Source organism: Miniopterus natalensis, chromosome 20, assembly GCF_054644295.1.
Source record: "Miniopterus natalensis isolate mMinNat1 chromosome 20, mMinNat1.hap1, whole genome shotgun sequence".
Lineage (NCBI taxonomy): Eukaryota > Metazoa > Chordata > Mammalia > Chiroptera > Miniopteridae > Miniopterus > Miniopterus natalensis.
The window spans coordinates 4358821-4380649 of NC_142100.1; the positions used below are offsets into that span (position 1 = coordinate 4358821).

A 21829-nucleotide genomic window follows, 5' to 3' on the forward strand; every position below is an offset into this window, starting at 1 on the left:
CAGGTAACGGGAACGCCCCAGGAAGAAGCCGGGCGGTGCCTAGTACGGGGCCGACGCGGGCCGGCTCCGCTCTGGCAGCGTCGGTTCCCCCGCGAGTCCCCCGCACACCGGCCCCGAGCCGCGCGGGCGGCGTGGGCTCCGCGGGAGGGAGCGCGGGCTGCGGGCTGCGGGCTGCGGGCTGCGGGCTGCGGGCTGCGGGCTGCGGGCTGCGGGCTGGGCTGCAGTCGCGGCTCTGCTCCCGGGCGCCCCCTCTGTACAGCCAGCTGTTGCCGGGAGCCCTGTCCCCGAGCCTCCGCTGAGCGCACGCTCTCGAGGTCAGCCTGGGTCGGTCCTTCCCGGGCGCGCCTGCCCGGCTGTTCACTGAGCGGCCCGGTTCCGGGTGCCGAGGGTTCGGCGGCGCGCGGAGCGACCCAAAGCCCGTTTTCTGTTTGCTCGTCACGGAGGCTGCGTTTTTGGGGGTAAGTGGCGGTGAGCGCCCAGAAACGCTGGGAAGGACAGCGGGAGCCCCGCGGGGGACGGGGGGCGGGGGCGGGAAGCGGGAGCCCCGCCGGGGGCGTCCTCCGAGGCCCGGAGTCGCCTAAGGGTCAGCACGGCGGCCAGGGAATGGCTGCAATAAGGAGCCAAGGGGGTAGAAAACGTGGTGGGGGCAAAGTGTGTTTTAAGGACTTGGACTTGGAGAAATTGGGGAGGCCGCTGGAAGAGGTCTATGATGTGACTTATGTCTGACAGGTCAGTCCGGCTGACGTGGGGAGAATAGACGGCTAGGAGGCAAACGCAGAAGTTGGGAGACAAGTCAGGAGACTCGTAAAAATGCAAACAAGTTATAACGATAGATTGAACCCGGTGAAGACTGAGAAGTAGACAGAATCTGGAAATACAGATTTTGAAGGTAGAGCCAGAAGAATATATAGGAACACTTCAAGAATTTGTGTGTCATCCTTGTGCAAGGGCCGTGCTAATCTCTGTATCATTCCAGTTGTAGTACGTGTGCTGCCAAAGTGAGCACCGTAAGGATATTTTGGTGGAAGAGAAGTGGGCTGTAAGAGAAAGGAAGGACTCAAGAATAGCTTCAAGATTTTTACCCTGAGCAACTGTGAGGGAAGGGTGAAGCTGCCATTGACCGAGTAGGGGCAGACTGGGTGGAACAGTTTGGGAGTGGGGCAGAGGAGGGATAACGATTTTATTTTGAACATATTAAGTGAAAGATAAATAGAGGACAGACAGCCAGGTAGGATGAGAGGGAAATTGGATATAGGAGTCAAATTCAGAGGCAAATTCTGAACCGAAGATACACATTTGGGAGTTACTTCTTTCTAGGTGGTATTTAAACAGACTAGATGAGATCACCAAGGGAGTAGCTCTTAATTTCATTAAATACCCACTAAATGCCAGGCAGTGTGCCAGCAATGGGGAAATGAGGGATACACAGGACAGAGTCCCTGCTTTCTAGAGGCACGCAGTCCAGCGGAGCAGTCCACCTCATTATTTTATCCTGGCTCTAGATAAATGCTCTTCACCAACTGCATCACCATGTCATTTACCAGGCTTGGCCCTGTGCAGCTGCAGACTCTTTCCAAGAAACCTTACACATCTTCAAAGCCTCAAGGATTGTCATATGAGCAGCTGATCATAAGCCTTTTCTTTTCTAGACCAGCCTTGATTTTAAATGTTGAAATATTAGAAAGGGGTAGTACTGAATGTCCAACTTAATAGGAGTTAGTGTGTTGAACCACAATAGCTACATGACATCAGGGATTTTTGTCTTTTTGTTTATTGCTGTATACCCAGGGCCTAGAACAGTTCTTAGCTCCTAGGATGTGATCAATAAACATTTGTTGAATGGATGAATGACTTTGTAAGATGTTTATGTATATGCAAGATATTTTAAATAAATGACATATCTTGATTTGAAACTTTGGACATGTGGATACACAGAAGTGAGTCAGAGTTTCCCAGCCATTCCTCAACAGAAAATTGAGTGCTATGAGAAAGAACACTCAGACTGCTTCGTAGAACATGTCTTCCTAGACTGTAAGACTTAGAGCTGAGTGTCCAGCAGAGAAGCTTTACTATGCATTTCTTACAGCCCCTGCTGCCAGTAAGATGCCATTTTTGGCCTCGGATTGGCACAGATGATTCTAATGGAAATGATCAGTGACAGAAGGGCACAGTGAGATGAATTTTGTCTAATGCAGGTAAGAGTAAATGTGGCAGTATTTCTGGTGAACAGTTCAGCTACATACAGGTGACACGGCTCAGTAACATTGAAGCAACCCCAAAAAGAAAAAATAGGGGAAAAAAGTTAGAACAGAGACAATAAACCTTTAAAGGGACCTAGAGTCTCTGTGCCAAGATTTAATTTACACCAAAGCCTAATTGAAGGTGTTAACATATCTAAAGAAAGACTGTAAATCAGAAGGAGATATATGTAGCCCTATGTGGCTAACAGCTGGAGAACCCAACCAAAGACCCCAGCACCACTGTGCTGCCCAAGCAGTTAATATACCCACCAAGAGTCCATACTTCTTCAGTGACAGAGGTAGAGCCTAACACTAACCATTACACAATTTTGCCAATAAGTCCAGGCCAATAAATTTGAAAATTTGAAGAGATAATAAATTCCTAGAAAAACTCAAGTTATCCAAAGGTATGTAAGAAAAAAATAGAAAATCTGAACAATCCAATATCTACTTAAGGAATCAACTCTGTAAATAGAGACCATCTCACAAAGAAAACCTCAATCTTAAATGGGGTAAAGCTGATAAATTCTATGAGGGTCTATTTTCTCTCAGAAACAGATGCAAAAGTTCCAAACTAAATATCAGCAAATTGAACGCACCTCCTTTGTTGTATTCAGCAATATATAAAGAGGAAAATAAACCAAACTCCTTGCCGAGGCTGGAACACAAGAGTTGCGCACAGGCCTGGGTGGTCCAGAGACAGCGCTGCAGCCTGGATTCCAAGCCTCCTCGTGCGTGTCCCTGAGTCCCCAAACTGCTCTCCTCAGTGCAGACTTTGCTCAGGACCCTCCCATGAGACCTGGGGTGCTGCAGGCTGGGTTCAGAGTTGCATCCTCCCGGTTTTGCCTAAAGCACTGACTCGGGCAGCACAGCAATTGAACTCGTCTTTCTGGAAGTAATGAGCTCTGAAGCCCACTGCTCACAGTGTGGCCTCCTTACCCGAGCTGCAGGCCCCACCCAGACCACAGGTCAGAACCTGCAGCTCGAGGGGAGCCCATGCTATAGGGGCATTACAGTGTGAGAGGCAAGAGAGTCCTCAGCCACTGGACAAAGGTGGCAAGTGAACTGCAGGTGGGGCATGTGCTCACCCAGCCTTCCCTGTACCGGGATCCGGGAATTCTCACGGCTTGGCCAAGGTCAGAGCCTCCTGACTCCCGCTGTCAGCCAGGCCTCCAACAGTCAGGGCCATGCTGGTCAGACAGTGCTGGGAGGGATGGAACTTCAAAGACCCCTGGGGTGTGCAAAGCCCTGCCATGGGCCGGAACTGCCTGAACCTCTTGCCTAGAGCCAGCGCTGGGAGTGGCCCTGGCTCCTCTAGATGTGGGGCTAGAGCTGGGGGCAGGACCAAGCACCCATCGGGGCAGGCCTGGTGTGGGAACAGCTCCGATGGAGCCCTGCAGAGGTGGGGAGCAGGCAACACTGGAACTGGTGGGTGGAGACAAGCACCTGGACCCTGACTCAGGGATGGCTCTGTGGGTGGGAGACGGGCGAGGGCCCACCACTCACCTGCTGCACAGCCAGGGCTGAGCAGGCTATAAGCAAAGCCCAGGACTGCAGGGCCCTGTTGGTACTTTAGGGGGTGACTGGGGGGCATTGCCCACTCCTGACAGGCAGGGGCCAGCAAGAGCACAGTCTGCAGGGCCCCACCAGCTGTTCACTGGGTGTGAGGCAGGAGGGCCAGGGCTGGGCTGGGGGGTAGGCTTTTACTGTGGGGGCTCAGGAAGAGTTTGGAGACCAGCAGTCTTTGGGGACAAGGCTTCCTGGAGCCCCTTCCTCAAAGCCCTGGACACCCTGTGTGGCTGGCCCTGGATCTCCCTCTGAGCCAGGCCACATTCCTGTCCCGCAGTCCTGCTGTCACCATCGGCCCTGCCAGCATTTGCGGAGTGACTGAGCGACCCCAAACTAGTTCAGGGCACTGGACTCACGGAGGAGCCTCAAGCACTAGGTGCTGCTGCCCCCAGATGGCTGTGTCCTGGAGGGCCCTCCAGGCATAGTAGCCTGGATCCCTATAGCCTCCCGGAGCCTAGTCTCCCAGCTGCTTGAATGATTAGGGAGCTTTCTGTCCCATCCCACTTGACTGATGTGGAGACTTCCCTGCAGGAGCACCTGGTATCTCATGAGTGACCCAGCCTCTGGAATCAGGCTGTGTTTCTGGTACTCTGGACTCAAGAGCCTTGTCAACAGGCGCCCAATTATATTTGATTTCAGATAAAAAAACATTTAGTCTTCCAGCAGTCATGCTTCATAAAATATTTTATGTGTTGACTTGCTATATCTGGCAGCCCTACTTGTCAGGCCATGGAGCTGGGCCTGCACAGCCCCGGGGGCAGGTCAGAAGCTGGAGGGACAGCTTCCAGGCCACCCCCAGGGCACCCCCCCAGGGAAAGGACAAATGACTGACATAATTTGACTAGGGAGTGACAGGGATTGTATTGGTTTTCTATTGCTGCCCTAACAAATGACCTCACATGGAGTGGCCCACACCACAAAGTGTGTGATCCCAGGTACTGGGGGTCAGAAATCTGAGGCAGGTTCATCTAACTGTAGTCCTCCCCAGAGGGTCCAGGAAACCCTGTCCCCTGCTCATGGGGTGCTGACGGGATTCTGTCCTTATGGGACGGTTCCCTTCTGTGTCCCTGCCAAAGCCACTCCCACCTTCCAGGGGCCTCCCGAAAACCTTGACCTGTGGTTTCTTCCTCCAGCCTCAAAGGGAACAGCGTGGGTTGTATCCCTCGCATCGCATCTCTGACCCACCCTCCAGCCCATATCCTACATTCAAGACACCTGGTTACACCTTCTGTGGGTAGCCTGGAGGGTATGAAGTTTGTTGGTGCTCAAGAAATGCTCATTCACTGATTTAAAAAAAAACAACACACAAGGAACACTGGGCTACGGTGGCCCAACTGCCATGGTTGCCAGGTTACCACTATGACCTATCTTACCACTGTGGGCAGACTTATGTTCTGTGACCTATTGCCACATGATGCCCCACAGGACTGGGTTTGGGCCCTAGCAGCGTGACTCTCCACCAGGCTCAGAGAAGGGTTCTCCAAGATCTTGTCATATTTAAACTCAGACTTGGCTGTTGAGATAGAGCTGGCCACATGGAGAACTGGGAAAGCGACCCCCAAAGGGACAGCAAGTTCCCCCAGGGCAGGGAGAGCCAGGCTGGCTGGGGTGCAGGAGAGGGCAGGCAGGAAAACAAAATGCCCTTGGTTGATTTGCAAATACTCTCACAACCAGTAAGGCTTTTAGTCATGAGAATGACATGATCTGATTTATATTTTTTAAAGATCACTCGTGATTTGACATTTGAAATGATATTTGAGAGGGTAGGATTTAGACAGATGAAGACGGTGAGATGCGCTTCAGGTCCAGAGAGTGGAAATGCGGCCTGGAGACCGGACAGATGAACACCGAGGACCAGAGCACACACCTCTCAGGGGCCTGTGAGTGACGACGCAGGGCAGGGAAACAGAAGACCCCCATGGAAGGGACGAAGGAGGGGGAAGAGGGGACCCTTCATGGAGAGTGCAGAGGAGAGGAGATAAGGGACCCTCCATGGAGCTGAGAGGGGAGGGAGGACGGGAGACCCTCCATGGAGGTGAGAGGGGAGGTCAGGGAACCTCCATGGAGGGGAGAGGGGAGGTCAGGGAACCCTCCATGGAGGTGAGAGGGGAGGTCAGGGGACCCTCCATGGAGGTGAGAGGGGAGGTCAGGGAACCTCCATGGAAGGGAGAGGGGAGGTCGGGGAACCCTCCATGGAGGTGAGAGGGGAGGTCGGGGAACCTCCATGGAGGGGAGAGGGGAGGTCGGGGAACCCTCCATGGAGGTGAGAGGGTAGGTCGGGGAACCCTCCATGGAGGTGAGAGGGTAGGTCGGGGGACCCTCCATGGAGGTAAGAGGGTAGGTCGGGGGACCCTCCATGGAGGTGAGAGGGGAGGAAGGACGGGAGACCCTCCATGGAGGTGAGAGGGGAGGTCAGGGAACCTCCATGGAGGGGAGAGGGGAGGTCAGGGAACCCTCCATGGAGGTGAGAGGGGAGGTCAGGGAACCTCCATGGAAGGGAGAGGGGAGGTCGGGGAACCCTCCATGGAGGTGAGAGGGGAGGTCGGGGAACCTCCATGGAGGGGAGAGGGGAGGTCGGGGAACCCTCCATGGAGGTGAGAGGGTAGGTCGGGGGACCCTCCATGGAGGTGAGAGGGTAGGTCGGGGGACCCTCCATGGAGGTGAGAGGGGAGGTCGGGGAACCCTCCATGGAGGTGAGAGGGTAGGTCGGGGGACCCTCCATGGAGGGGAAAGGGCAGGAGCACAGAATACTTCATGGAGGATACAGTGAAGGGGAACAGGAAACCCTCCATGGAGGGTACACGGCAGGGGCACTGGGGACATTATATTGAGGGTACAGGGCAGAGGGACAGGGGACCCTCCATGGGGGTGAGAGGTGAGGGGGACAGTGGAATTGGCAAGGAGACAGAAACCTCTATGGAGGGCACAGGGCAGGGGGACAGGGGAGGCTCCATTGAGGTGAGAGGCAGAGAGGACAGTGAACCCCCATGGAATGGAATCGGCAAGTGGATGGGACCCTCAATCCAGGGTACAGGGGAGGGGGATGGGTCACTCCATGGAGGTGGGAGGCTAGGGGGACAGGAAACCCTTCATTGAGGGTACAGGGCAGGGGGACAGGGGACCCTCCATGGAGAGAAGAGGGTAGGGGACAGGGTACCCTCCACGGAGGGAACTGAGCAGGGGGGTCGGGACCCTTCTTGGGGGGTACTGGGTAGGAAGGACAGGGAACCCCCATGGAGGGTACAGGGAAGGGAGGAGGGAATGCTCCATGGAGGGTACTGGGCAAGGGGGACAGGGATGGCTCCATTGAGGTGAGAGGGCAGGGAGGACTGTGAACCCCTCCACGGAATGGATTGGGCAAGGGGACGGGACTGTCCATGGAGGGTACAGGGGAGGGGATGGGACACTCCATGGAGGTGAGAGGTCAGTGGGACAGGGAAACCTCCATGGAGGGTACGGGGTAGAGAGACAGGGGACCCTCCATGGAGGTCAGAGGCTAGGGGGGCAAGGGACCCTCCATGGAGGTGAGAGGCCCAGGAGACAGGGGCCCTCCATGGAGGGGACAGGGCAGGGAGATTAGGGTTACTCCATGGATGGAACAGGGAAGGAGGACAGGGGAGCCTCCATGGAGCTGAGACGCTAGGGGACAGGAGACCCTACATGGAGGTGAGAGGCCAGGGGGACAGGGCACCCTCCATGGAGGGGACAGGGCAGAGGTAAGACACTAGGGGGACAGGGGACCCTCTGTGGAGGTAAGACATTAGGGGGACAGGAGATGCTCCATGGAGGTGTGAGGCCAGGGGGGCAGGGAACTCTTCATGGAGGGTACAGCGCAGGAGGATAGGGGACCCTCCATGGAGGAGCGAAGCCAGGCAGACAGGAGACCCTCCATGGAGGTGAGAGTTTAGGGGGGCAGTGGAATTGGCAAGGAGACAGAAACCTCTATGGAAGGTACAGGTGGGGTGGACAGTGAACCTCCCATGGAGGGAACAGGGCAGGGGGGACAGGAGAGGCTCCATTGAGGTGAGAGGCAGAGAGGACAGTGAACCCCCATGGAATGGAATGGGCAAGAGGATGGGACCCTCCATGGAGGGTACAGGGGAGGGGGATGGGACACCTGATGGAGGTGAGAGACTAGGGGGACAGGGAGCCCTTTGTAGAGGCTACAGGGCAGGGGGACAGGGGACCGTCTGTGGAGGTGAGAGGGTAGGGGAGATAGGGGACCATCCATGGAGGACCAGGGCTGTAGGGATAGGGGACCCTCCGAGGAGGTGAGAAGCTAGGGGACAGGGAACCCACCATGTAGGGAACAGAGCAGGAGGGTCGGAACCCTCCTTGGAGGGTTCGGGGTAAGAAGGACAGGGAACCCCCATGGAGGGAACAGGGAAGAGAGGAGGGAATGCTTCATGAAGGGTACATGGCAAGGGGGACAAGGGAACCCCCTCTGGCGGGGAATAGGCAAGGACATGAGGCGGCAGGGGGACAGGAGACCTTCCATGGAGGGCACAAGGTAGAGAAGACGGGGGACCGCTCCATGGAGAGGAATGAGGAAGGGGATGGGACCCTCCTTGGAGGTGAGAGGGCAGGGGGACAGGGGACCCTCCATGGAGGGTACAATGTAGGGAGGACAGGAAACTCCCCCATGGAGGGGAATTGGCAAGGAGACGGGACCCTCCATGGAAGGTACAGGGTAGGGTGCACAGGGAACCCTCAATGGAGGGTACACGTCAGGGGGCACAGGGGAGGCTCCACTGAGGTGAGAGGGCAGGGAGGACACTGAACCCCTCGATGGAATGGAATGGGCAAGGGGACGGGACCCTCCATGGAGGGTACAGGGGAGGGGGATGGGACACTCCATGGAGGGGAGAGGTCAGGGGGACAAGGAACCCTCCATGGAGGGTACAGGGTAGGGAGACAGGGGACTGTCCATGAAGGGGACAGGGCTGGAGGGACAGGGGAGAAAGTAGAGGTGACAGGGAACACTGTCTCCTCCATGGAGGGCCACTTTTCCCCCCATGGAGTGTTCCCTGTCCCCTCTACCTGCCCCTTTCCACAGTCCCCTGACCTCCCTGCCCTGCCCCTTCCCTCAGTCCCTTGTGCCCCTGCCCAGCCCCTCCCACATTCCCCTATCGTCCTGCCCTGCCAGCTCATGATGGGCCCCTTATCTCCTCTGCTCTGACCACTCTGTGCTTGGCTCCCCTTCCCCTCTGCCTCGTCCCCCCCATGGAGGATCTTCTGTTTCCCTGCCCTGAGCCCTCACTCACAGGCACCTGAGAGACGTGTGCTCTGGTCTCTCTGGTCTTCATCTCTCCTGCCTCCACGCCACATGCCCACTCTCTGTACCTGAAGGTATCCCACCCTCTTCATCTGGCTCAATCCTACCTGTAAAAGGACATATCTCAAATATCATTTCAAATGTCAAATCACAGAGTGAACTCCAGAGGGAAAGGGGGTTGGGGGCAGGCAGAAGAAGATAAAGGGGGGATAAATGGTGATGGGAGAAGACTTGACTTGGGGTGGTGAACACACAATACAATATACAGATGATGCATTATAGAATTGCACACCAAAATCCAATACAATTTTACTAAACAATGACATCTCAATAAATTCAATTAAAAATAAGTGAAAAGTAGGGCCCTTTGATCATGATTAGATCATGAGGGTGGAGTCCTCAGGAATAGGACTAATACCCTGTTAAAGGAGACCTCATACTAGACTTATCAAGGGGATCACTCTGTAAGTTACACAAATGTCTACCCACCATGTTGTACACCTGAAACTAATAGTGAATGTCAACTCTAATGGAAAGATTTTTAAACTTATTTTAACAAATTATTAAAATTTAAATAAAAATCAGAGTGATCTTTAAAAAATATAAATCAGATCATGTCACTCTCGTTCTAAAAGTCTTAACAGCCCCAGCAGTGGTCAGCTCCCCAGCCAGCCTTAGTGTGGCGCTTGGGCCTTCTTGCTCTCACTCAGGCCCAGCAGAGGCAGCCACAAACTGAGTTTCTTTGTAGCTCCAACAGGTTGTCCAGGGCCAGTCACAGGCAGCTTCTGGCATTGGCCAGCACCAGAGTACCTCCCAGGAGGCCTCAGGACCAACACACCCAGTGGCCAGCTTCAGATGACATCAGAGCAGGACACGATTAGGTTAAGAAGCAACATGTCCACAGGGAGATCTGTGTAGGCACCAGAACCCGATGAGGAGAATTCTGCTCCATGTGGTCAGCATCTGCACAAAAGCTTGAACACTGTGGTCAAGGTTGATTTGCACAGTCAGCCAGCCTAAGGATCGACCACACACACAAACTAAATAATAGCAATCAAGACTCAACTACAACAGGAGAGCCCACATAACACACACAAGGGACATTCCTGAAGCAATCAGCTCAGGGGAGCAAGAAGACTATACCATAGAAACAAAGACAAAGACGCAGCCAAAGTGGGGAGACAAAGGAACATGCCCCAAATTAAACAACACGAGACACCTCCAGAAAAAAAGCTAAAGGAAATGGAGGCAAGCTCTCTACCATATATGGAGTTCCAAAAAATGGTTACAAGGATGTTAAAGGAACTGAAGGGAAGAATGGATGAAATCAGTGAGAACCTAGAGAGAGTAAGCATAAAAAAAGAAAAAAAAAAGCATAAAGACGAACCAGTCAGAAATAAAAAGTACAATATCTGAAATGACGAAATAAACACTTGGTTTGATGAGCAGAGGATGGAATCAGTGATGTGAAGGATGAGGCAGCAGAAGAAACCCAGTCAGAGCAGCAAAAGGAAAAAAAAAATGTACAAACGGAGGAGAGTTTAAGGGACTTTTGGAACAACATGAAGCATAGCGACAACCTCATTACAGGAGTGCAAGAAGGAGAAAAGAAAGGGCAAGGCATCCAGAACCTATTAACAGAAATAATGACTGAAAACTTCCGTCACCGGGTGCAGGAAAAAGACACACAAGTCCAAGAAGCACAGAGTCCCAAACAAGATGAACTCAAAAAGACCCACCCCAAGACACATCACAATGAACATGGCTAAAGGCATTTTAACAAGTTAAAGACAAACAGAATCTTAAAAGCAGCAAGAGAAAGGCAGTCAGTTGTCTACAAGGGAGCTCCCAGAAGATTGTCAGCTGATTTCTCAACATTAACATTTCAGGCCGGAGGAGATTGGCATGAACGATTCAAAGTGATGAAAAGCAAGGACCCACACCCGAGACTACTCTCTCCAGCAAGGCTATCGTTTAAAATTGATGAAGAAATAAAGAGCTTTCCAAACAAGAAAAACCTAAAGGAGTTTGTTAACCCCAAGCCAGTATTACAAGAACTGTTAAAGGGTCAAGAAAAAGGGGGGAAACAGAGGAACATAGTTAAAACAGTAAAATGGTAATATATACGTACCTATCAATAATTAGTTTAAATACATATGGTTGAAATGCTTCAATCAAAAGCCATGGTAGATGAATGGATAAGAAAATAGGACCCATATATGTACTGTCAACAAGAGACCTACCTCAGAAAGAAAGCTATATAGACAGCAAGTAAAGAGATGGAAAAAGATAGTTCTTGAAAATGAGAATGAAAACAAAGCTGCAGTAGCAATACCTGTATCTGACAAATAGACTTGAAAACAAAAACTATATTAAGGGACAAAGGAGGACACTACATAGTGATAAAGGGAGCAATCCAGCAAGAGAATGTAACCCATGTGAAGATGTATGCACCCAACATAGGGGCACCTAAATATGTAAAGCAAATCTTGATGGACATAAAGGGAGAGACTGACAGGAGAACAGACAGAGTAGGGGATTTTAATACTCCATAGACATGAATGGATAGATCTTCCAGACAGAAAATCAACAAGAACATGGCAGCCTTAAATGACACTCTCGATCAAATGCATTTAATTGATATCTTCAGAGGATTTCACCCCAAAGCAGCAGAATATACATTCTTATCACGAGTGCATGAAACATTTTGTAGGCTAAACCACATGTTAGGAAAAACAACACGTCTCAATAAATTTAAGAAGATTCAAATCACATGAAGAACTGCTCTGACCATAATGGTATAACACTAGAAATCAATCACAAGGAAAAAACCTGATATACAGGTGATGTATTAAAGAATGTTACACACCTGAAGCCTATATAATTTTACTAAACAATGTCACCCCAACCAATTCAGTAAAAAAGAAAAGATAAATGAGAAGAAAAAAAAAAAAAAAAGAAAGTTCTGGAGGTGGATGTTGCTGATAGTTGTACAACACCAATATACTTAAAGCTACTGAATTGTATACTTACGTGTGGTACAAATTTTACATCTTAGGTTATGTACATTTTGCCACAAGGAAAATTATTATTTTATAGAATTAAAAACAAAAACCAAGGAAAACAAAAGCAAAATCTGTAAAACAAAGACATGGAGGCTAAATAACATGCTACTAAACAATGAATCGGTGAACAATGAAATTAAGGGGACAAACGTCAAAAGATACCTTGAGGCAAATGATCATGACAACACTACAAACCAAAACACATGGGACACAGGAAAAGCAGGCCTACGAGGGAAACTCATAACATTACAGGCCTACCTGAAGAAACAAGAAAAACCTAGAATAAATAATCTAACTTTACACTTAGAGGAACCAGAAGAAGAATAACAAACAAAGCTCAAAGTGAGCAGAAGGAAGGCAAAAATGAAGATCAGAGCAAAACTAAATGAAACTGAGTCTTAAAAAAAATTCAAGAGTTCAAAGAAGCTCTGGCCAGGGTGTCTAAGTGGTTAGAGCATCAGCACAACCACCAAAGGACCATGGGTTCAATTACCTCTCCAGAGCACATAACTGGGATGCAGGTTCAGTACCCAGCCCCAGTCCAGGTGTGTGCAAGGGGCAACCATTCAATATGCCTCTCTCACCTCAATGTTTCCCTCTCTCTCTCTCTCTCTCTCTCTCTCTCTCTCTCTTCTTTCCTCCTCCTTTCTACTCTCTCGAAAAATCAATGCAAAAAATATCCTCAGCTGAAGATTAACAACAGCAAAAAAGAGTGTGAGAGAGAGATCAGTGAAACCAAGAGCTGGTTCTTTGAAAACATAAACAAGATTGACAAACCTTTATCCACACTCATCAAGAACAAAAGAGAGAGAGAAGACCCGAATGAATAAAATCAGAAATGAAAGAGAAGTAACAACTGACTCCACAAAAATACAAAGGATCCTAAGAAAAGAGTACAAACAAGTATATGCCAACAAATGGATAAACTGAACAAAATCGATAAATTCCTAGACATACACAATCTTCCAATACTCAATCAGGAAAAAGCTGAAAATCCGAATAGACTGATTTCAACTGATGAAATTGAAGTGCTAAAAACAAACAAACAAACAAAGAAACAAAACCTCCCAACAGCCCTGGTCAGTGTTGCTCACTGGTTAGAGCACTGGCCAGTACAACAAAGGGTCTGGGCTTTGATTCCCAGTCTAGAGCGTGCACCGGAGTTGAAGGTTTGATCCCCAGGCCTGGTCAAAGCATGTGCAGGAGGCAACAAATACATGTCTCTCCCATATTGATCTTTCTCTTTCTTTTCTCTCTCTCTATCTTCCTCTATCCCTCCCACCCTCACTCCATTCAGAATCTCTAAAAAAAAAGAAAAAAAATTCAATGGAAAAAATATCCTTGGGTGACCATTAACAAAAAAAACAAAAAAAATAAGGAAACATACCAAAACGCCCAACAAGCAATAGTGCTGGACTGGATGGCTTTACAGGTGAATTTTACCAAACAGTCAAAGAGGAACAAATACATGTACTTCTCAAACTATTCCAAAAAGTTGAAGGCAAGGGAAGACTTCCCAGGTCATTTTATGAGGCAAGCATACCCTAATTCCAGAACCAGATAAAGACACTACAAAAAAATCTTCCAATAAAACATCAATATAACTGATGAACATAGATGCTAAACTGCTCAACAAAATATTAGCAAACTGGATCCAGCCATACGTTAAAAAGATCATACACTATGGTCAATTGGGATTTATTCCGGGGTTGCAAGATTGTTACAATATCAGCAAATCAATAAATGGGATTCAGCATAAAAACAAAACAAAGAATAAACATGACATGATCATATCAATAGATGCAGAAGCATTTGACAAAATCCAGCGCCCATTTATGATAAAAACTCTCAGCAGAGTGGGGATAGAGACAACATCCCTCAAGGTAATGAAGGCCATATATGACCAGCACATAGCCAACATCATACTCAATGGGCAAATACTAAAGTCATTTCCCTTAAGATCGGGAACAAGACAGGGAGGTCTACTTTCACCACATTTATTCAACATAGTGCTGGACCTCAGAGCTACAGCAATAAAATAATAAAAAAATTCAAAAAGGAAGAAATAAAAAGCATTCAAGTTGAAAAGGAAGAAGGAAAACTGTCATCATTTGAAGATAACATGATACTGCACAGAGAAAAACTGAAAGATTCCACCAAAAATTAGAACTGATAAATGAATTCAGAACAGTAGCAAGAGACAAAAAAAATCCAGAAATCAGTTGCATTTTTATATACCAATAATAAATTATCAAAGGGAAACTAAGAAAACATTCTCACTTTCACTTGCATGATAAAAATAAAAAGCCTAAAAATAAATTTAACCAAGATGTAGTAGACCCGTACTCACAAAATCATAAGACACTGAAGAAAGAAACTGAAGATACAAATAAGTGGACGCATATACCATGTTCATCGACAGGAAAAATGAACATCAACAAAATGTGCCTAACACCCAAAGCAATCTATAGATTCAACAAAATTCCTATCAAGATACCAATGTTCTGTATTTCACAGAACTATAACAAATATTAAAAAAATTGATATGGAACCACAAAAAACAACAACAAAACGTACAGCCATAGCAATCATGAGAAAGAAGAACAAATCTGCAGGTATCATGCTACCTGATATCAGACTATGTTACAAAGCCATAGTAATCAAAACAGTGTGGAAGTAGCAATGGAACAAAATGAAAAGCCCAGAAAGAAACCCACGAAGTTATGGTCAATTAATATTTGACAAAGGAGACAAGAACATACAATGGGGTAAAGATAGTCTATTTAATAAATGGTGTTGGGAAAACTGGGAAGAAAGGGGCAAAAAAAATGAAAGCAGACTACACTCTTATACCATAAGCAAGAATAAATTCAGAATGGATTAAGGACTTAAATATTAGACTCAAAAACCATAAAAATTCTAGAAGAGAACATAGTAAAATCCTGGACATTGCCCATAGCAATACTTTTTCTGATATATCTCCTCGGGCAAGGGAAGCAAGAAAAACAAATGGTACTACATCAACCTAGAGTTTTTGCATAGCAAAGGAAACCATTGACAAGATGAAAACCCACTGAATGGGAGGACATATTCACAAATACATCTGATAAGGGCTTAATATCAAAATTTATAAAGAACTTGTAGAACTCAACACCAAAAAACCAAAAATCCAATTAAAATTAAGCAAGGACCTAAATAGACACTTATCCAAAGAGGATATACGGATAGCCAAGAAACATATGAAAAGATGCTGGGTGTGACTAATCATCAGAGAAATGCAAATTAAAACCACATTGACATATCACCTCACACCAGGCAGAATGGCAGTCATCAATAATTCAACAAACAAGTGGTGGTGAGGACCTGGAGATAAGGGAACCCTTGTACACTGCTGGTGGGAATGCAGACTGGTGCAGCCACTGAGGAAAACAGTGTGGAGTTTCCTCAAAATATTAAAAATGGAACTGTTTATGACACAGCCATTCCACTTCTGGGAATATATCCAAAGAATCCCAAAACACTAATTTGAAAGAATAGATGCACCCCTATGTTCACTGCAGCATTGTTACAATAGCCAAGATTTGGAAGCAGCCCAAGGGCCTATCGGTAGATGAGTGGGGGAAAAGCCGCGGTACATTTACACAGTGGAATACTACTCGGCTGTAAAAGAGAAGGAAATCTTACCATCTGCGACAACGTGGGTGAACCTAGAGTGTATTATGGTAAGTGAAATCAGCCAGTCAGAGAAAGACTAATGCCATATTATTTCACTTATATGTGGAATCTAATGAACAAAATAAACTAACAGAATAGAGACAGACTGATAGAGAACAGACTGACAGCTGTCAGAGGGGTGGGAGGTTGTGAGGCTGAGTGAAAAGGGTGAAGGGATTAAGCAAAGAAACAACTCATAGACCCAGACAACAGGAATGTGATTCCATAGAGGGGGTGGGGGGAGGTTACAAAGGGAAAAGGGATAAATGGTGATGGGAGGAGACTTGACTTGGGGTGGTGAACACACAATACAATATACAGATGATGTCTATAGAATTGCACACCTGCAACCTATATAATATTATTAATATCACCCCAATAGATTCAATTTTTTAGAAAAGGAAAGACATAGTGGCACAGGCTACAACCTGATGGACCTTGAAGACATTCTGCTCCGTGAAAGAGGCAGTCACAAGAAGACAAATACTGTGATTCCACTCACTCGAGGACCTTCGGGCCGTCGGAGTCGGAGACAGAAGGTAAGATGGAGGTGACCAGGGGATGGGGAGCGGGATGGGGGCTTAGAGGGGCACAGTTTCAGTTGGAGAAGATGGGAACAGTGATGAGATGATGGTGGTGTCAGCCGCACAACAGTATAATGTACTTAACACCACTGAACTGTGCATCAAAAAGATAAAACGGTAAATGTCATTGTGTATCTTTTACTGGGATCAAACCATCCACAGAGAGAGAGAGGTCCAGGTCCTAAAAACAGAACAGTGGTGGGACATGCTCAGGCTCCCTGAACCCCTGCTCGCAGGAGGCCTCGGGACACACAGTGATGAGAAGGGCCTGGGGTCCGAGGTGCCTTGAGCAGCCTTGGACAAGCCTCAGTTCCCTCCTGTCTACTTCACAGACCTTATGGGAGAAGCAAAGGACGCCGTGTGTGGGGAGCGGCCACTGTGTGTGCAAGTGCAGAGGGGCACAGCCAGGCCAGCCACTGCCTTCTCAGGCCTGAGGACAGCCGAGCAGCCCCGCCCGATGCACAGCCACCTTTAGCTGACGATGGAGCCCCGCATGGCGACCCCGCAGGCCAGCAGCGCCACAGAGCTGCCCATGAAGGAGCCAGCTGAGAAGCGCCAACTGGGCTTAGAATGATGGCCTGTTTTATTTATTTATTTATTTATTTATTTATTTATTTATTTATTTATTTATTTTTATTGTTGAGAGTATTACAGGTGTCCCCCATTTGCCCCCCTCTCCCCTTCACCCATCTCTCACCCCACCAGCCCCCCACCTACCCACTGTGCCCATGGGCTTTTCGGTTATGCTCATAAGTTCTTTGGCTAATCTATTCCCACCCTCCTTCCCCCCTTCCCTCTGAGATCCTATTTTAAATGTTTACATTAATAAACGTTTTCACTGAACATAATTAATTCCATATGATAATTGTGCTATCATAGAAAACTGTAGAACTTACCTTGTAAAGCACTGACTCACAGGGCTGTACTGGTGATGTGTCCACCACAGGACACGTGTGAGAAGCAGACGGCATCATTGGTCAAGGATGCCCCTGTCTCCCTGGGACTTTGTTTAACTTCATCTGAAGATGGGACCAGAGGTCTAAATTTACGACCTTGAGCTTACAATGAAAGAATTCCCTTCCCGGGGCACCCACACTCATGCACACCCATTCACAATCATTCATACACATTGACATTCACAATCCTATAGAAACACACACAGTCACACACATGCCCACACACACTCACTGTCATACATGCTTATACACACAAACACATTCACACACTCATAGTCCTACACATTCATACATTCACATAGTCACATCCATTCACACACACACGCACACCTGTTGTGGGGCTGGGATAGACACCCATCACCAGTGTACCTGGCCTACCTACCGGTGCATATATTCTTTGAAATTCGTGTTTCAGGTTTCTTCACATAAGTTCTCAGAAGTGGAATACACTGGGTTACGAGGCAGTTCCATTTTTAATTTTCTCAGGTATATCCATACCACTTTCCACGGTGGCTACACCCATCTGCATTCCCACCAACAGTGCACAAGGGCTCCCTTTTCTCCACACCCTTGCCAACAGTTGTTGTTGGTTGGTTGATTGATAAGAGCCTTTCTGACCAATGTGAGGTGATATCTCATGGTGGCTTTCATTTGCATTTCTCTAATGGTTAATGATGTTGAGCATCTTTTCATATGTCTCTTGGCAGTCTGTATGTCCTCTTTGGAAAAGTGTGTATTCAGGTCCTTTGCCCATTTTTTAATTGTATTGTTTTCTTGTTTGGTGTTGAGTTTTATAAGTTCTTTATGAATTTTGGATATTAAGTCCTTATCAAATATATCGGCAAATACGTTCTCCCATTCAGTGGGTTGTCTTTTCATTTTGTTGATTTCCTTTGCTGGGCAAAAACTTTTTTTAATTTGATGTAGTCCCACTTGTCTATTTTTTTCTTTTATTCCATTGCCCAAACAGAGATATCAGGAAAAAAAATTGTTACAAGAAATGTCAAAAAATTTACTATCTTTTCTTCTTGGATTTTTATCATTTCTAGCCTCCTAACATTTAAGTCTTTATTCCATTTTGATTTTATTCTTGTGTATGGCGTAGGAAGGTGGTCTAGTTTTATTCTTTTGCATGACTCTGTCCAGTTTTCCCAACTCCATTTATTAAATAGACTATGTTTATCCCATTGTATGTTTTTGCCTCTTTTGTCAAATATTGACAATAAAGGCGTGGGTTTATTTCTGGGCTCTCTATTCTGTTCCATTGATCTATAAGTCTGCTTTTACACCAGTACCATGCCATTTGGATTACTATGGCCTTGCAGTATAGTTTGATATTAGGTAGTGTGATTCTCCCAACTTTGTTGTTCTTTCTTCAATTTGCTGTTGCTATTTGGGTCTTTTGTGGTTCCGTTTAAGTTTTTGGTGTAGTTCTGTGAAATACACCATTGGTATCTTGATAGGAATTGCGTTGAATCTGTAGATTGCTTTGTGTAGTGTGGACATTTTAATGATTTTCATTCTTCCTGTCCATGAGCACAGTAGAGCTTCCACTTATTTGTATTTTGTTCAGTTTCTTTCTTCAGTGTCTTCTAGTTTTCCAAGTACAAGTCTTTTACATCCTTGGTTAAATTTATTCTTAGGTATTTTATTCTTTTTGAAGCAACTGTGAATAGGATTGTTTTCTTAGTTTCCCTTTGATAGTTCATTATTAGTGTATAAAAATGCAACTGAATTATAGATATTTATTTTGTAGACTATTTTACTGGATTCATTTATCAGTTCTAGTAGGGTTTTGGTGGAATGTTTAGGGTTCTCTATATACGGTATCGTGTCATCTGCAAATCATGACAGTGTTAACTCTTCCTTTCCAATTTGCATGCCTTTTATTTCTTCTTCTTGTCTAATTGCTGTGGATAGGACTTCCAGTACTCTGTTGAATAAGAGGGTGAAAGCAGATATCTCTGTGTTGTTCCCAGTCTTAAGGGGAACACTTGTAATTTTTTCCCATTGTGTATGCTGTTGGCTATGGGTTTTTCATTTATGGCCTTTATTATGTTGAGATATGATCCCTCTATTCCCAGTTTGTTGAGAGTTTTTATCAAAAATGGGTGCTGGATTTTATCAAATAGTTTTTCTGCATCTATTAATATGATGGTGTGGTTTTTATCCTTTCTTTTGTTTACGTGGAGTATCATGTTTACTGATTTGTGGATATTGTACCAACTTTGCACACCCGGAATAAATCCCACTTGATGATGGTATATGATCTTTCCAATGTATTTGCTGAACTCAGTTTGGTAATGTTTTTTCAGGATTTTAGAATCTATGTTCATCAAGCATATTGGCCTCTAATTTTCTCTTTTTGTATCGTTTTTGTCAGGTATTGGAATTAGGATAATGCTGGCCTCATAAAAAGAGGTTGGGCCTGGCCAGGCATGGCTCACTGATTGAGTGTCAGCCTATAAACCAGGAGGTCATGGTTCCATTCCCAGTCAGGGCACATGCCCAGGTTGTCAGCTGATCTCCAGCAGGGGCCGTGCAGGAGGCAGCCAATCAGTGACTCTCTCATCATTGATGTTTCAATCTCTCTCTCACCCTTCCGCTCTCCAAAATCAAGAAAAACATTTTCTTGAAGAGAGGTTGGGAGTCTTCCCTCCTCTTGAATTTTTTGGAAGAGTTGGAAAAGGAGATAGGTGTTACTTCTTTTCTGAATGTTTGGTAAAATTCACCTGTGAAGCCATCTGGTCCAGGACTTTGCTTTGTTGGAAGTTTTTTTGTTATTATTATTACTGCTTCAGTTCCACTAGTTGTAATCTGTCTATTCAGACTGATTCTGCCTCATGTAGTTTTGGAAAGTTGTATGTTTCTAGGAATTTACCTGTTTCATCCAGATTGTCCAATACGTTGAAATACAGTTGTTCCTATTTTCTACAATTCTTTGTATTTCTTTGGTGTTAGTTGTTACTTCCCTTCTTTCATTTTTGATTCTATTTATTTGGGTCCTCTCTCTCTTTTTTTTCTTGATGAGTCTAGTTAAAGGTTTGTCAATCTTGTTTATCTTTTCAAAGAACCAGCTTTTGGTTTCATTGATCTCTAGTATGGTTTTTAGAGACTATTTTGTTTATTTCTGCTCTGATCTTTACTATTTCCTTCCTTCTACTCACTTTGGGCTTTGTTTGTTGCACTTTGTCAAGTTTCTTTAAGTTTAAAATTAGATTTTTTAATTTGTGCTCTTTCTTTTTTCTTGAGATAGGCCTGTTACGGTATGAATTTCCCTCTTAGGACTGCTTTTTGTGTCCCAAAGATTTGGGGTTGTTTTGTTCTCATTTTCATTTGTTTCAAGGTATCTTTTTGTCTTCCTTGATCTCATTGTTAACTCAGAAATTGTTTGGTAACATGTTATTTAGTGCGCGGCCTCCCCTGCCCTGCACGCCTGACTCGGGCAGCTCCGCAGCTTCTGCACAAGTGAAGCCTGCCTGGCCCAGTTCCTTTCCATTCTTTGTGTCTTTATTTGCAGCACGGTGGTCGAAACCTATTCCCAACATGTCTGACAACTTTTACTTTTTATTAGAGGAGTTGGTCAGTTTATAAAATTGACTGTGGTTGCTGATAAACTTGTATTTTCTTTATTTTCTTAATATGTGCTTCCTACTTGTGCGTATCTTTCTACACCCTTCTTCCCTCTTTTACCCTTTATTGGTAAGAGTTTTACTGCTGTTTTTTTAAAATTCTATTTATTCCCTTATTTTAAAGTTTCGTTTATGTACATTCTTTTAACAGTTAAGCTAAGTTTAGCAACATGTATATTCGATAGTCTAAACCTAACACCTGAACATTACAGAAAGCTTCCACCTCTCTTTTTTGGCTGTCACATCCCTCTAGTCTTACATGACATTTCCCCTTCATCTGACAATTTGATACCGATTTTAACCTCAAATTAGGAATTAGCTGATTTTTAGTGAATCCGTGTTTGTTCACACATACTTGCATACCACTCAGCATCCTTTCTTTCTCCATGTTTTCTTGAATCTCCGACCTTCCCTCTGGGGTCACTTTCTCTCTGCTGACAGCACATTCTTCAGAACATCTTTTCTCAGCTGTGTTCCGAGAGACTGAAGCTGCAGTGTTCCCTCAGGCACCCACGCTCTGTGCTCTGTAACGAGTTAACCTCCCTAAAGTGCAGCTAGAACGACACAACAAGAAACTAATCCCTGGAAACATTTCCTGTGAGCTTTAATTCTCCCATGGAACCCAGTGGAGAACGGCTGCTTCAGAATTTCCTTTGCCTGTGGGTCTTTTGATAGCAAAATCTCTCAGCCTTTGCTTGTCTGAAAGGTCTGTATTTTGTTTTGTTTTTCCTGAAAGGGACTTTTGCTGGGTAAAAGGCCGTGAGCATTTTTCCCTAAGCACACTGGAAGGCTAT

At 46.4% G+C, this 21829-nt stretch overlaps 1 non-coding gene across 1 annotated transcript; it reads right to left on the minus strand.

The window, feature by feature from the left end:
- Positions 1-902: 902 nt before the first annotated feature.
- On the minus strand, positions 903-1006 carry LOC148090777 (U6 spliceosomal RNA). Its single transcript, XR_015716271.1, has one exon. It is a non-coding gene; the product is annotated as a U6 spliceosomal RNA (small nuclear RNA).
- Positions 1007-21829: the final 20823 nt, after the last annotated feature.